Genomic DNA, 17,660 nt, shown 5'->3' with positions numbered 1-17,660 from the left:
ATTTTTACTTGCAGTCAGAAATGATGTATAACTAAATTCCTCGCAGCGGGGCCCCCCAACTCATTCGCAATGTCCGTGAAGCGTATCAGAAGTAAGTACTTTCATCATCTGTCCTATTTAGAAATATCCGTGCCTTTATGTAATATGGAAGCATCAGGAGTTTATGGTAAATTTGCCAGTGAAAATATGGCATTCCGGAAGTGGAATCCAGAACATTGTCATTATTGTGATTGATTCAAGTGGCAAGTACGGATACAGGTTTATCACTTGTTCCTGCTAATTTTGCTTGTGTTGTTTAGCCATTTAATCGTACGTAACCTGGTGACTTATGTGATCCAGTTCTCCCGAGTGACGATTTAAGAAGTCAAGAATTCAGCATTCTCCCAAGAAGTTGAAATGGAACTTTGTACATAGGCTTACAATTTGAAGTGTCTATCCATAAGAGTTAATATCTACACGTTTAAGTTTCATCAATACACTATTTGTGTCTCTTACGAAGCGTTCAATTAATATGTCCTCAGTACGATGTTATAATAGCGCTACTTATTAGTCAAAATCTCCGTGGATATTCATAATATATACTTTATCTTCATTGTCTGTTAAACTGTCCAGTGAACGTTATGGATTTTTAGCATCAGGATCGGTGTGTTTACTTTTGGCGACGGTGCCCCCCAGCTCTCGCCTGCCCAGATCGGGTTGTGTGCAAGACGAAGAATTCTCCTCATGTTCTGTCTTCTAGACGTTATAGCTTAAGGGAAGTTCTCCACAACAGTGATCAGTTATTCTGTCTCAGTTTCTGTGCATCGTATGCGTTTTGAATAGCAGTTAGTGTGTATTTCTTGGTGTCCAGTTGGAAATGTGTTCCGTTAATAGTGCAAGTGCATTTATGAAAGGTATAGCAGTCTCTGCTTGTTTACACCTGTCAGAAGGGTAAGTACCCTGTGTTGTGTGTGTGCCCGCCTTCGTAGCAGGCTGACCATAATTCTGCTTTGCACAGAATTATCTTTTCTGCTGCTGATTAATTGGAATCATATTGCATAGCGCCCGTATGTGGATTCGCTGATGCCCGTCTTAAGAATGTAATTTCGACGATTGTCTGTTTGCACTTATCAATGCTGAAGTAAGCCATAGGAACACCACTACCTATATGATTGTTTAGTTAACTGCTGTGTATTGAGTTTATCACTGTCGGAAGCAGGAGTGTGCTTTCAGTATTTAGGAGACACCTGGCCGTCTAGCACAAGTTGATTCAATATGTTGTCCTTTTGTTTCTCCACTTAAAGCTGGTGTGACTTTTACTGTTGTCAGTCTATATGGATCACGTTACCGTCGTTTCCTTTTAAGTTCTGTCCAAATACGCCACTACTTGACGATTACATGGGTTTTGTTAGTCAGAGCATTGCGTCTGTATAATTATGATGCTCACTTGTACCTAGCATCCTGATTAGCACTGGCGTTCAGCAATGCATTGTCTGTTTTACTTATAATGTCTAATATTTACACCTGTCTAATTTGTCCACCCTTTTCATTCATGTCCTTATTCATTTGGGACGAGTCACTTGTCCTATGTTTACATACTATGTAGCGAGAACCTATCTAGCATGATGTTTCTTTAGGGTTCCTTACTGCTATGGTGGTTACTAGTAAGTGCATCATATTATACTGCTGAGTATTACATAATTAGTGTAAACCCGACTAGTCGTGGTAAGTAAATCTACGTTTGCTCGAGCCATTTATCCTATTATCTGTTAGTGTCATATTACTCATTATGCAATTTTATAGAAATATATATGTATATGTTCCAATATTTTTGTTTTATAAGAGTGTTGAATCCCATATCATTATTTTCAATTACAGTATAGCCATATGATGGGTGTGAGTTTATTCAGTTAAGCAACTGAGCAAGTCAATAAGTATAACATTGCAAGGGTATCTCAGATAGCAGTCACAATGGTAATTTCAATAGTATTTCAGTGTAATAATTGGTGAAATCCGTTATTCTTAATCTGTGAATGTTTTACAGTCCAATAAAATGTTATAACACCCTACCATAAGTGTTATGCTTTGTGAAATTAACTCTACAGCCTTGTATTTCAGCTTTGGCATTCTCATAAGATTCAAATAGTTAAGGAAGTCACAGCACAAGGGAAGGGCTGTGTTCTGTGCACTCGTAGAGTGTACAGGGGGCAGTCTCGCACAGGTTGGATTCGTTTTGCCGTTGTACTAAAAGTTTTTTTTTTCTTTCTTGTTTTTCTTTTATTAACGCATTGATTCAGCGCAATCTTATATAGTTTTAGCATCTGTTGCTATTCTTCTCCTGTGTCATAGCATTAGCACAGGTGGCGACCCTTTTCATATATCTATCAACTCAGTGCCCTGGCACTGAACATCAAACTTAGCCGTAGCCTGCCAGGGATTAGGGCCCTCTGGGGCGCTACAGCGGTTTGTTTGTTTTTGGCGACCTGATCGCCAGGATATCAGCTGGTACCTTTTGATTTTTCTTGTGTTTTAGTGGTTTCTATTTTTATTTCTCTATATAGAATTTTGTTGGCATCATATAGCAATCTTGTTTATCAGTATCTAGCACATTTTGTATATTCCTTAGCTTCCGAAGTTGGATACCGTCATCTTCGAATTTTCCAAAAAAAAAAAAAAAAAAGTCTTGCTGTCTTAAGTTAACTTTCATCGTAGGTGAGGTGCAGCGCTCTTTATTGACATTGTCGAATTGGGTTGGGGACCCGCATTATATATCAGTGAAGTAAAAGTCAATTAAGTGTTTAACGTCGAATAAACTATTTTTTCAGTGTATTCTTGTAATTTTAGTGCATGTGTTAAACTGTTAGTGCCAGAATGAACAAGTCTAAGAGGAAAACTCGTCAGTGTGGCCATTCAGGCACTTTATTGGAGTGTACATCCTGTAATTCTTGGTACTGTAAACAGTGTGCAGGATTAAGTGAAGAAGCTTTTGCCGAAAAGGGCAAGCCCAATGTTTCGTGGGATTGTAATTCATGTTTGGTACAATCTCCTGATTTAGCAGATAATACTATTGAATTAGAAGATGTAAACGCTGGATCTTTGGTAGAGAAGAGTCAAAGTGGAAGTAGTAGTGAAGTTGGTGTTGCTTCTAATTTTTCCGAGCTACTAGCGCAGCTCACTACCCAAATAAATTCTATTAAAGTGGTTGTAACGGAAGAAACATCGCAGCTAAGGTCAGATGTAGTTAATGAAACTTCCCAACTAAAGGTGGCCGTAACTGAGGAAGTCTCTCAAGTCAAGTCAACTGTAATTAGTGTGGGAAAAGAAATGTCTGAGCTGAAGGACACCGTGGATCGTCACATCAAAGAGCAGGATGCTCGTATAGCAGCCTTGAGTAACCAATTGGAAAACAATACGACGGAATTGAATCATCAATTGGAAGTGGTGAATGAGAATTTAGCCTCTCAGGAAGAAACCTTGCTTAATTGCTTAAGGGACAATAGTATGTGTAAGCGTCAATTGGAAGCGTTGTCTACCCAAGTGAAAGAAATCCATCAGACCAGCAACTCCTGTTTAGGACTACGGGACGAACTTGAAGCCTTGAAGGAGAAGGTTGACAGCCTTTTTGATCAAGATTACGATGAAGAAGTGGAAGAACAGAGTAACCAGCTCAATTCTGATGTTGTTAACGTGGAGCGTAGACACTTTACAGACTTTGAAAGATTTTTAGGTCTTGTTAATCCTAGTACTTGTGAGGGCAGTAGTCAGTCTGATATTCCAGTGGTTGTTTCTAGTCCTTTGATTGGAACTACTTCCGTAACCACTACCTCTTGTCTTCGCCCTGCCAAAGTCAATCTGTCCCAGGTGCAGCATTTCTTTAACAATGCTAGTTGTGTTTCCACTGCTTCTGCGCATGGTATGCCGCATAGTCATTGCACTCATTCTCAGCCTGGTAATGACAAAGGTTTGAACGGTCGGAAAGCTGATGGTTTTCCTAGTTATGAGCGAAATAATTTATTCAACCCTTTTCTTTCGCAGCATGCTAAAGATAGCAATGATTTGCCTTGTGTTTCGTCCGTCAATATTGGTCGAGGTGACTCTGCCTACCCTAGAACTTCCACTTTGGAGCCAGATGTCCCCTCTTTCTTGTCAAACGGTTGTCCACTGTCTAGCATCAATGGCAATAATAATAATGGTCATGGTCTAAAATCATTACGTTTGTCTGACTTAAGTCATTTCCCTGAGTTTACAGGTAATGTGTTGGAGATTTCCCCACTTGATTTCTTACAACAATTAGAACAGAATTTTAAGTTGTTGAATCTTGATCCTGAATACCAAGTGTTAGTTGCTATGAGAGCTATGAAGGACTCTGCTGCTTGTTGGATCTCGCAGGTCTCAGATCAAATCCATTCATATCATGACTTTAAACGTCTCTTCTTGTCGCAGTATCTCAATCCAAAAGTTTGTAGGGCCCAGTGGAGATATTTGCTGTCCACCAAGTATAACCCCAGCATTCACGGAAAAGCTTCTGAGTTTGTGTGGAAACTCTCTAAAGGTTTAAGGATGCTTAAGAATAACATGTCACAAATAGAATTAGTGGATTATTTAATTGACACACTACCTCCAGAGTATCAATTTACTTTAAGTCAAGTAGAAATCACTTCGGTTTCTGAACTCGCTGAGCGCCTAATGAGGCTGGAAGTACCTGATAAAACTAAGTTATTAAACAGTCCTCTAGTGTCTTTAGAGTCATTTAATTTCAAACGTAAAGCAGGTAATGACAATGACACTCCTAGTAAGAGTAAGAAACGCAATGTGCATTTTGATGTTAACCTTGCTACTACTATGATTAATGAAAACAATAATGAACAAGGTAGCTCTAGTGTAAATTCCAGTTCTGACAATAAGGTAACTACTAAAGAGAAATGGGCTCAAGTGGGATATGCTAACGTAAAGGATTACCTAGACAACAATCCTCCTGGTAATAGCAATAATAACAATAATGTCAATTTCAGGCGTAATAACCGAAGAAGGTTTGGTTTTGGTAACCGCAATAATAACAATAGTAGTAATAATTTTAACAATAGACAGAATAATGGTAATTTTAATAATAGACAGGCTAATCGTAATGTAAGAAGAGTAAATGTTAGAAATAGAAATGCTAGTAGAAATGCTAATAGTCAATCAGGAAACTCTTGTGAACAGGCTGAACCTATTTCATCTTGTTGTAATTGTAATCATTGTCCTAATTATAGGAACAATCATGAAAGTATGGGTGTAAATTCACAAACTGTCTCTGAGCCTTATGCTCAATGTAATGCGACTTTAAATTAATAAGACTATATTCTTGGTAGAGAAACGGTTGTCCATACAGACAACAAGGCCATAACACATCTTAAAACTATACGTAATTTAGATGCTAGAACCACTAGGTTATTACTAAAGCTTCAGGATTATAACTTGCAGTTTGAACACCTGTCTTCTGGTGAGAATTATATTGCTGATGTTATTTCACGTAATCCCCCTGAGGAGGATGAGTCTGGTAGTGCTATGTACATGGTGAATGTTGTGTTTAGAAATTTAACTCAATCTTCTTTCTTACAGCTAATGTCTAAAGAACAACAGAATGATGCTTTTGTTAGTAAATGTTTAACTAAATTGGAAGAAGGTAATTCAAATTATTGTAATCATTTAAACTTAGTGTATGTTAAGCAATCTAATGTTTGGAAATTAATTATTCCTAAAAGTCTAGTTCATGTAGTAATAGATGAAATTCATAAGGAAGCCCATTTTGGTTCCAGGAAATGTTATTTACATTGTAGAAAACTTTTCTATTGGCCGAATATGAAGCGTGACATTGCTAAATTTATAAATGATTGTGAAATTTGTGCAACAACTAAACCATGTTCACAGGCCAAGATACATCAAATTTGTCATGTGGAGGCAGACCGCCCACATTGTAAATTAAGTGTAGATCTTATAGGGCGTTTACCAAAGAGCAACTCTTATTCTTACATATTATCTGTCTTAGATGTCTATAGTAAATTTCTTGTGTTGTATCCAGTAAGGAATGCTAATGCTAAAGAGATCACTTCCATTTTTACTAAAAGGTATTTTTACCATTATCCTATTCCCCAGGAACTCATTACGGACAGGGGAGCACAGTTCGTTTGTTGTCTGTGGCGTCGTTTCTGTCGCAGAAATGGCATTCAACATTTGTTGTTGAGCCCGTATAATCCAAAATCTAATCCTGTAGAAAGATATCATTCAGAAGTTTCTCGTTTGTTAAGAGTATTTATTAACAAAGACCATACTCAATGGAGTCAAAAATTATCAGAGATTCAGTCACTGTTAAATAATTCTATATCTCTCACTACTGGTTACGCTCCTTCAGAGCTTTTTCTTAATTTCTCAGCTCTAGATAACTTCAAGAAAGAATTAGATTGGCCTTCAGAGTTTGGTGAAGTAGACTATAAGTTTAGACATCAGTCAGTGTTGTTAAATACAAAGAAAAGTCTCAAGAAAAATGATTCTAAAGTGAAAACTAAAGGTGTCGAAATTAAAATTGGTGATCTTGTTTTCGTAAAGAATCAGAAGCATAGCTCTATGATGGATAAGACCATTAGCAAGTTTTTCTTGAAGTATTTGGGTCCATTTTTGGTCATAGGTGTAGAAAATAATGCAGTAAGTTTGGTTAATTTAAACAATGAATGGATTGGTACTTATAATTTAGATAATGTTAAGTTGTTTAACTGTTCTCTGGAGAAGCGCCAGGAATTGTTGGTGAATACGTACTTATAAAAAAAAAAAAAAACTATTTGGCCAAAGTTTTTTTTTTTTTCTTCAACCAGGGCGAGGTTGTAACGCCCCATTGTAAACGATTCTACAATTGTATTATTATTAGTACAAGTTATAACTTTCCTCTTGTAATCCTTTTGTATTTGGCAACCCTGCCGAAGCATCATGTTCGCGGGTTCGCGCAAGGGATTCTGGGTACTGGAATTCGAAGACGAAGACATCATGGCATGATTAATTTGGTGCGCATTGATAAACTATGTCTTATCTCTAATCTACAGCCGCCATCGTTAAGGTTGACAGGCTGTGTGCTTCACTTTATGCTTCAAGGAACATTTTCACAGGTTTTGGCAAGTGTGCCACTATTTAGCATAATATGAAATTCCGAATGCAGTTGGGATACACTTATTAGCCCAGGCTGCCACGTGAACCATCTTTGTGAAGGTGTATTGTTTTAAGTTGGCTCTGTTCAGTTACTTCTGCATACTCAAATATCTAGTGAATAACATTCTCAGAGCAGACTGCTCATCATGTTTTCCAGTGAGCCATATTTTTACTTGCAGTCAGAAATGATGTATAACTAAATTCCTCGCAGCGGGGCCCCCCAACTCATTCGCAATGTCCGTGAAGCGTATCAGAAGTAAGTACTTTCATCATCTGTCCTATTTAGAAATATCCGTGCCTTTATGTAATATGGAAGCATCAGGAGTTTATGGTAAATTTGCCAGTGAAAATATGGCATTCCGGAAGTGGAATCCAGAACATTGTCATTATTGTGATTGATTCAAGTGGCAAGTACGGATACAGGTTTATCACTTGTTCCTGCTAATTTTGCTTGTGTTGTTTAGCCATTTAATCGTACGTAACCTGGTGACTTATGTGATCCAGTTCTCCCGAGTGACGATTTAAGAAGTCAAGAATTCAGCATTCTCCCAAGAAGTTGAAATGGAACTTTGTACATAGGCTTACAATTTGAAGTGTCTATCCATAAGAGTTAATATCTACACGTTTAAGTTTCATCAATACACTATTTGTGTCTCTTACGAAGCGTTCAATTAATATGTCCTCAGTACGATGTTATAATAGCGCTACTTATTAGTCAAAATCTCCGTGGATATTCATAATATATACTTTATCTTCATTGTCTGTTAAACTGTCCAGTGAACGTTATGGATTTTTAGCATCAGGATCGGTGTGTTTACTTTTGGCGACGGTGCCCCCCAGCTCTCGCCTACCCAGATCGGGTTGTGTGCAAGACGAAGAATTCTCCTCATGTTCTGTCTTCTAGACGTTATAGCTTAAGGGAAGTTCTCCACAACAGTGATCAGTTATTCTGTCTCAGTTTCTGTGCATCGTATGCGTTTTGAATAGCAGTTAGTGTGTATTTCTTGGTGTCCAGTTGGAAATGTGTTCCGTTAATAGTGCAAGTGCATTTATGAAAGGTATAGCAGTCTCTGCTTGTTTACACCTGTCAGAAGGGTAAGTACCCTGTGTTGTGTGTGTGCCCGCCTTCGTAGCAGGCTGACCATAATTCTGCTTTGCACAGAATTATCTTTTCTGCTGCTGATTAATTGGAATCATATTGCATAGCGCCCGTATGTGGATTCGCTGATGCCCGTCTTAAGAATGTAATTTCGACGATTGTCTGTTTGCACTTATCAATGCTGAAGTAAGCCATAGGAACACCACTACCTATATGATTGTTTAGTTAACTGCTGTGTATTGAGTTTATCACTGTCGGAAGCAGGAGTGTGCTTTCAGTATTTAGGAGACACCTGGCCGTCTAGCACAAGTTGATTCAATATGTTGTCCTTTTGTTTCTCCACTTAAAGCTGGTGTGACTTTTACTGTTGTCAGTCTATATGGATCACGTTACCGTCGTTTCCTTTTAAGTTCTGTCCAAATACGCCACTACTTGACGATTACATGGGTTTTGTTAGTCAGAGCATTGCGTCTGTATAATTATGATGCTCACTTGTACCTAGCATCCTGATTAGCACTGGCGTTCAGCAATGCATTGTCTGTTTTACTTATAATGTCTAATATTTACACCTGTCTAATTTGTCCACCCTTTTCATTCATGTCCTTATTCATTTGGGACGAGTCACTTGTCCTATGTTTACATACTATGTAGCGAGAACCTATCTAGCATGATGTTTCTTTAGGGTTCCTTACTGCTATGGTGGTTACTAGTAAGTGCATCATATTATACTGCTGAGTATTACATAATTAGTGTAAACCCGACTAGTCGTGGTAAGTAAATCTACGTTTGCTCGAGCCATTTATCCTATTATCTGTTAGTGTCATATTACTCATTATGCAATTTTATAGAAATATATATGTATATGTTCCAATATTTTTGTTTTATAAGAGTGTTGAATCCCATATCATTATTTTCAATTACAGTATAGCCATATGATGGGTGTGAGTTTATTCAGTTAAGCAACTGAGCAAGTCAATAAGTATAACATTGCAAGGGTATCTCAGATAGCAGTCACAATGGTAATTTCAATAGTATTTCAGTGTAATAATTGGTGAAATCCGTTATTCTTAATCTGTGAATGTTTTACAGTCCAATAAAATGTTATAACACCCTACCATAAGTGTTATGCTTTGTGAAATTAACTCTACAGCCTTGTATTTCAGCTTTGGCATTCTCATAAGATTCAAATAGTTAAGGAAGTCACAGCACAAGGGAAGGGCTGTGTTCTGTGCACTCGTAGAGTGTACAGGGGGCAGTCTCGCACAGGTTGGATTCGTTTTGCCGTTGTACTAAAAGTTTTTTTTTTTTCTTTCTTGTTTTTCTTTTATTAACGCATTGATTCAGCGCAATCTTATATAGTTTTAGCATCTGTTGCTATTCTTCTCCTGTGTCATAGCATTAGCACAGGTGGCGACCCTTTTCATATATCTATCAACTCAGTGCCCTGGCACTGAACATCAAACTTAGCCGTAGCCTGCCAGGGATTAGGGCCCTCTGGGGCGCTACATAATTAAATTCCAATTGTGTATACTAGATTTATGTCAGTTCATGTAGTTTTATATATAGTTAAGATGGTAAATACAAATATGCAGTAATTAAAATAGTAATTAAGTCGGCATTTATTCCGAAGTTGGACGTCCGCTTTCGCCACGTTTTTTCGTTGACATCTCCTTTCCACATTTTTGCAATTTGTTATTAGGTTTATTAATCCGTGCTCTTCACAAACTATTAAAAGATTTTGCTCGTTATCAACGTATTCCTTCACAAAATCTTAAAACTGTTAGTTCACAGCCTTTGTACATCCGCCAAGTTGATAACATAAATGCTCGTTACTTTCCCACAATGCAACTGTTCGGTTACCTTGCGCCAAGTAGTTCCCTCCGCTCGCTGTATAGTCTCATGTTTATAACCGCTTATATATAACAAATAAACAGATTTTTCGAGACCCTTATATATTATCAAGCACACAAACGATCAAATGATCCATATCTTCGCTGTAAATTTTCAAACTTTTGCTGGAAACGGACGTTCAACTTTGGAACTTAACCCTTTAAGTCCATCTCTCTCTCTCTCTCTCTCTCTCTCTCTATATATATATATATATATATATATATATATATATATATATATATATATATATATATATATATATATATATATATATATATATATATATATATATATATAGTTAAGTTCCAAAGATAAGTCCATATATATAATATAATATAGATTGTAAAATTGGTTTAGGCTTGTGTATAGCCCGCTCCCCCAGTTCTTTGTCACCGGAACTGGAAGAGTCACTACTACTACTACTACTGCTATTACTACTACTACTACTGCTACTATTACTACTACTACTACTGCTACTACTACTACTACTATTACTACTACTACGATCGTGTGCGTGGGTTTTCTCGGGGTTCTCCCGTTTCCTCCCACTTTCTTCATTCCACCATTTCATTCATTTCTCATTTTCACCGTCTCCTTTAGCCTAACCGGCATAACCGTGGGACGTAACACTCTAAGATTTCATTTCATTTTTTACTCCGACTACTACTACTACTTATATCGAGAACAGAACCCAACCAACCCCTGCGGAGCTTCTAACCCGTTCCAACTACTACTACTAGTAGTATTGCACTAACTACCACCACTACTACTTCTACTACTACTACTATTAACACTACTACTGCTACTACTACTACTACTACTACTTCCGCTACTACTACTTATACTAAAGCCTCCTTACCACAAGATTTACATCTTAAATCTTGATAACATGTCTTTCCGATTCATTATGAACTAATATGAATCGTTAGAATTACTATGATTCGTTAAAAATCACTGGGGGGAGCTGGCTATACTCGATCCTTGGTGTACCCTATATCTATTTATACAAGTTGAACACAAGAGTTTTGTACTTGTTTTAAATATTGTATCGAAATTATGTACTGACGAGTTCTATATCATTTTGTACAAATGTACATGTAACATGGTCTAGAGAATGATTAATAAATCTAAATCCAAATCTTAATCGATTGTCTACTAATATACTAGTACAAAACGTGAAAGCCTTGTGTCGGTGTTGCTCTTGCCCGCCTCAAGCGAAGTCTGAAATGACGCCTCTGTAAACAGGCAGAATACGAATAAAACATATTGTGTAAAATAACAACATACAAACAAGAAACTGGCAAATTCGATTATTGAGAAACATTTCGAATTAGTAGTAGTATAGGAAAAGAGGAAAGCAAAGTTTCCCGAAGACTTAACTTAGCTATACATGTTAAATATCTACATGATTGACACAATTTTCAGAAAACGAAAATAAATTAAAATTAACGTTACCTTGAAAAGGCCACGAATTATTAATTTTTAAAGAGAACTTTATCGACTTTTTCACCATATAGTCAGCAGTATTATGTCTCTACATCGATTTTCTTCTGTTTTTGTTTGCTATATGATACAGACCAAAGACCAAGTTCTTCATATATTTCATTAGAGTTATTTTCGGTGCAGCTATATAATATGCTGTTGATCTTGAGACACTATATGATACAGACCAAGGACCAAGTTCTTCATATATTTCATTAGAGTTATTTTCGGTGCAAAAATATAATATGCTGTTGATCTTGAGACACATCATTTATGTGTATCAAGATCAAAATTTATATTCATAAACTGATGATACACTTAAGAATAGTTCAAAATTGGCGTTCCATTAGGAAATACATAGACAACAGAAATAAACAATAAATTAAAATACACGAAATAAACATGGGCCATTCCATCATCACGGGCAAGACACACATTTTTGATTCTATAAATTTGTATATTTCTAAAAGTAGAAGATAAATTCTGCTAATGAATGATATATGAGCAGTGCAGACTTAGGAGTATATGTAGCTCACGTTTTCAGTATTTTTTTTTTTCTGTTTAGAGTAGAAAATATTAAATTATAAACGTCTGTCACAGCTGGGAACAAAAAAGAAAAGTGACTTCCGACACACCAAGTGAATGTTACAAAACTCTGTGAATTCTTAGCTCAAAACGTTTTTATTTAAACAGAAATGTATAAGTGATGAAATGTTCCAACAAATTTCACATAAGAGAAGTTTGCTAAATATTTGTATTACTTATATAAAAAATCTAACTTTACTGACACCGTTGAATCAACACACAAAATCTCAATAAGAATGATTTCAAAAATGAAATAAAATAAGTCAATTTCTGCTGTTTTGTTGTAGCATTGTACACAAATAATTCTATTTACTTTACTTGAGGCTCGTATTTATCACGCAAAAATAGTAAAATGTAGTACACTTATTTCTCATCACCTACTCTTTAGGAACTGTTTTTGCTTGCCCATTTACACTCATCTTGTACGGAAATTCGTACAAAATACATTGTTTAACAGTATATGAAATAGGTGCTGGTATCCAGTGCCGTGCCGTGGAAAATCAGCAGCTACGTTAACTTGTTCCCCCACTTTTAACATTTACTCAGAAAAGAATGTCAAAGTTTTGTACTAGTTTTGTACCGTTTTGTACCACCAATAAAAAGTTTTGTACCACGTCCATTAGCCAGTAATGGGCGATTTAATTTCTAAGCCCAGTGTTAACTTGTTCCCCCACCTTAACGAATTTTGTCGAAGTTTTGTTCTAGTTTTGTACCACCAATAAAAAGTTTTGTACCACGTCCATTAACCAGTAATGGACGATTCAAAGTGGGGGAACAAGTTGACGCCTGTTCCCCCACCATAACGAATTTTCCCGAAAATAGTGTCAAAGTTTTGTACTAGTTTTGTACCGTTTTGTACCACCAATAAAAAGTTTTGTACCACATCTATTAGCCAGTAATGGACGATATAATGTCTGGACCCAGCGTTAACTTTCTTCCCCGCCTTAACGAATTTTGTCAAAGTTTTGTTCTATATGATACTATTAACAAAAATGTTGTACTGCATCATTAGCCATTAATGGACGATTGAATGTCTGGAACCACTATTAGCTTCGGTTTCTACCATCAAAAGAATTGACGGTTTGTAATGGATAATACAAAGCGGAGCATTTTTTTAAATATACCGTAATGATTTCTTTGGAAATAATATCAAAGTTTTTAATAGTGTGTATCATTTTGTAATTATGTCGTACCACGTCCGTTGCACAGTTGTGGAAGTTTAAGTTTGAATCTCGATAGCTTTTGAATTTAAGTGAAGGAAATTTAATCGGAATCGAATGCCAAAATTTTGTACATTTTACAATTCTGTACCATCACCTATATTTATGAACACTGCGATTTATTCTTATACTTGTATATAGACTTTAGGTACAATGATAAATAAAATTTGAACAAGTAGTTACAAATATACATATTTATTATCAGACACTCTAAACTTATATTTTTATAATTAATCGCCTGTATTTATCTGTATTTCCTTTCTTTTCACCCATCTATTAGCAACTAGACACAAAATACACGTCCAGATCATTATAACAGAAGCGTCATGAACACAGCAAATTGTTGTTTTAACCCTTAAATAATTATTTAGCCATTAAGATGCATTAAACGTGAGGCAAAAACTTTGACACTATTTTCGGGAAAACTCGATATGGTGGGGGAACAGGTTAACACTGGGTTCAGACATTAAATCTTCCATTACTGGCTAATGGACGTGGTACAAAACTTTATATTGGTGGTTCAAAACGGTACAAAACTAGTACAAAACTTTGACAGTATTTTTGAGAAAATTCGTTATGGTGGGGGAACAGGTTAACGTTTGTCCCAGACATTAAATCATCCATTACTGTCTAATGGACGTGGTACAAAAATTTTTATTGGTGGTACAAAACGGTACAAAACTAGTACAAAAGTTTGAAACTCTTTTCGAGAAAATTCGTTATGGTGGGGGAACAGGCGTTAACTTGTTCCCCCACTTTGAATCGTCTATTACTGGTTAATGAACGTGGTACAAAACTTTTTATTGGTGGTACAAAACGATACAAAACTACTAGTACAAAACTTTGACATTCTTTTCTGAGTAAATTTTAAAAGTGGGGGAACAAGTTAACGTAGGTGAGAGAAAGGCGCCAAGAAATTCAGAAAGTGGGGCCGTGACTGTAAAGAATCCTTTCCAAAAGGGTTCATGGTCGTTACTGGCTACTATTACCGAGGTAAACTGAAGATTCGTAGGGTAGCAAAGAACTGCAAAATAAATTCGCAGTATTTTCAGGAGCTGATCATGCGGCCGATCCATGAGCATGAGATTCTAACAATGTACGGAAATGACGCCAATGTGGTGCGCATTCACATGGACAAGGCCTAATCACATATCTCACGATGGTCCCTCGCATTCTACAGGGAGATGGAGGAGGCAAGTGGAATACAGGTGATACCTTTCAATAAGGTATCTGTTAAATCTCCAGATGCAAGTCCTATGGACTATTGTGGATTTGGATTGATAAAGCGGGCTTTGGGAAAACGGCGTGTGACAACTGTGGAAGGACTTTGGAAAGCTGTGCAAAGGGAATGGGACAAGATTCCCCTCCCCGTTCTTCAGAGAAGCCTATTACAGTGGAAATTACGCTGTCGGGCTATTGTTAGGAACCAAGGGAAACACATCGAGCACTTACGGACCTGACGCCATGGATTCTTCTAAATTTTTAGGTAAGTCGAAATTGGCCAAATGTAGACTGAACAACCTCTGTAATCTAATATAAATAAAACAAAGTTTATTTATGTGTCCCTCTGTCTGTATGTATGTGTCTGTGTGCTGCCTAGAGACCAGAGGAGAGAACCGACAGTTACCAAATTTTGATCACGGGTACCTTGGTCTAGGTTCCAGACCAAGACGAAGCGCTTTTGTTTTAAATCGAACCAAGGGGGCCTAAGGGACGTTTACAGGGACATGTAAAAGTAGTGGAAAATGACCGATATTAGTGTCGAATTCATACTTTTGGCAGTCGCTAAGATTAATGGTGAAACTCCGATTGCATTAACTTCCAAATTCACCCCATTTGGCTGTGGGTCGGGGGTACCAGAGGGGATACCCTGACATGTAAAACTAATCCAAAATGACCGATATTAATGTCAAATCCATAGTTTTCGCATTCGCGGAAATCAACGGTGATACTAACACAGACGTTGAATTCCAAATACAGCCACCATGCAAATAATGGGTTTTTCAGATAGTTATTAACAAATGCAAGAAATAAATTATTAATAATAAATGGGAACAGATAGGAATGGATTTTGAAAGAAAGAAACGAAAGTGTAAACATACATAACCATATCTGACTTTACATAATCTATCTAAACCACGATCAATAATCTAACAAGAAGAAAGTAGACTTTGGTAAATCAACTTCGGGGTCATTTTTCGTGAGATAGTATTGCACATTTAAAGTATGAATATTTAGTGATGCGCACGAGTCGAGACATGTCTCGAATTTCGACTTCAATTCGATTCGAGACACACTTTGTAAAATTCGAGACGAGTCGAGACAAACGTATTTCTCGACTCCAATTTTCGAGGTGACACACGAGTCGAGTCGAAACTGTTCGTAAAAATCTCGACCCGAATCGAATGTCTCGAAAATATTTCTATAATTTTTAATTTTATTTTGAAGAAAGTATTCACTCAGAAACAGCCTTGAAACCAATTCCAGCTTTTATTACTTTAGGAAGTTACAGAAGGCATAAACTTAATAGTTTATCTTTCGAAATCCAGTTTTAATTTTCAGCTCAATTCAGTTAATAGAAACTAATAATTAATGTCGTGATATTTGATTCTCTTCAAATATAATAATAATAATAATAATAATAATAATAATAATAATAATAATAATAATAATAATAATAATAATAATAATAATAATAAGAAGAAGAAGAAGAAGAAGAAGAAGAAGAAGAAGAAGAAGAAGAATGCTCTGGGAGACATTCACGTGAACATCCATGTGTCTAGTGAAGCTCGAGCAAAGCGCAATGACGGCCGAGGCGTATCGCACACTGCTTACAGACTACGTACACCCCTTCATGACGACTATGTTTCCCAACGGTACTGACATTTTTCGACAAGATAATGCACCATGTCACTAGGTCAGGAGTGTGATGAAGTGGTTCGAGGAACACAGGGGCGAGTTCGAAGTGATTTGCTGGCCCCCAACTCGCCGGATCTGAACCCAATCGAACACATCTGGAATGTGATTGAACTAGACGTCGGGGAACATCGCCCACCTCCCCGGAATTTACGGGAATCATGTAACCTGTTTGTACATATGTGGTGCCAACTCTCTCCAGCGACCCACGAAGGATCATTGCGTCCATGCCAAGACGCGTTGCCGTTGTTATCCGTGCCAAAGGTGGACATACTGACAAGTAGGCACAGTCGGCACAGTCGAAAGGCAAGCTTTCCCCACTTATTCTGAAATCCTTTTTTCAAAACCTCTGGCGCCACTTAAAAAAAAATAAGGAGTCCTATATGACTTTCCGATTTCAAAAATTGCTTTGGTTTGAATAACATCATAAAACAATAAAGAGAAACTAAATTTTATTGTCAAACCGGCATCCTTTCAAACTCAGTGCAGAAAAAGGCTGGCACGTTTCTGTCTTTGTTCGGAACGAGAAAACTCATGAAACAATAGTTAGTTACTGGTGAAATTGGCATTAAGAGAACTGGTATTTCTATAAATGATTTTTATATATAGATATAACCACCAGCCCTCGGAATGAAACCTACTGAAACACTGATCTCGATTAATTGTTTAACATTTTACCTGAATCTGGAACACTATCACAAAATATTTAAATTTGAATCGATTGGAAAATGGAAATGAAAGCTGTTTGTAAGTATCATTAAAAAAATAACTTTAGGTATTTCCTCTTCTTTTAGACTAGTCCTCATTTCAAATAATAAATGTTGATATACTTTCAAAGGCAATAATTTAGTCCGAGTTAATAAATTTTTAAACATTTTCAAAAACTGTTTGCATTTTTGAGACATGAGACGATACGAGGCATTTCAAGAGACGTCTCGTCTCATCTCGAAAACGAGAAGGGACAAGTAGTCTGTCTCGTCTCTTGTCTCGTATCAAAGGGTTCTGCCTCGTCTCGTGGCAACATTAGTTGAAAAAAAGAAACAAATATGTAAAGAAACATATGACTACACACACGGATAAAGTAGCCATACATGTATTTTAACCTTCTGACTACTTAACCCCCACTACTTTAAGATAATCTACAAAAAATGCAAGAAAGCAATTATTAAATAGAAATATAAACATATAGAAATGTATTTTGAAAGGGAAAGAAAACAAACTGTACCAGCCGTGATATGAACCTGGGTTAACCACTCAACAAACAAACACCTTACCGAATTATCCGCGGTAGAACTTGCAATCCTTGGTTCCGA

At 36.8% G+C, this 17,660-nt stretch overlaps 1 protein-coding gene across 10 annotated transcripts in view; it reads right to left on the bottom strand.

Moving 5' to 3' along the window:
- LOC145690457 (putative palmitoyltransferase ZDHHC24) overlaps positions 1-17,660 on the bottom strand; it is a 292,920-nt gene that overhangs the window by 157,088 nt on the left and 118,172 nt on the right. For 3 of the 10 annotated variants that reach the window (XR_014132233.1, XM_081765360.1, XM_081765359.1), the window contains exon 1: positions 11,600-11,721. The exons of the other annotated variants lie outside the window; for them this stretch is intronic. The gene's annotated coding sequence lies outside the window, so the exon portion shown is untranslated. Of the gene's footprint in view, positions 1-11,599; positions 11,722-17,660 lie in introns of those variants that run through there. 10 annotated transcript variants of the gene reach the window in all.

This window comes from Thermobia domestica, chromosome 7 (genome assembly GCF_964235325.1).
Source record: "Thermobia domestica chromosome 7, izTheDome1.hap1.1, whole genome shotgun sequence".
NCBI classification, from domain to species: Eukaryota; Metazoa; Arthropoda; class Insecta; order Zygentoma; family Lepismatidae; genus Thermobia; species Thermobia domestica.
Note: the sequence above shows the minus strand (reverse complement) of the source record. Positions and strands in the feature narration are given on the sequence as shown.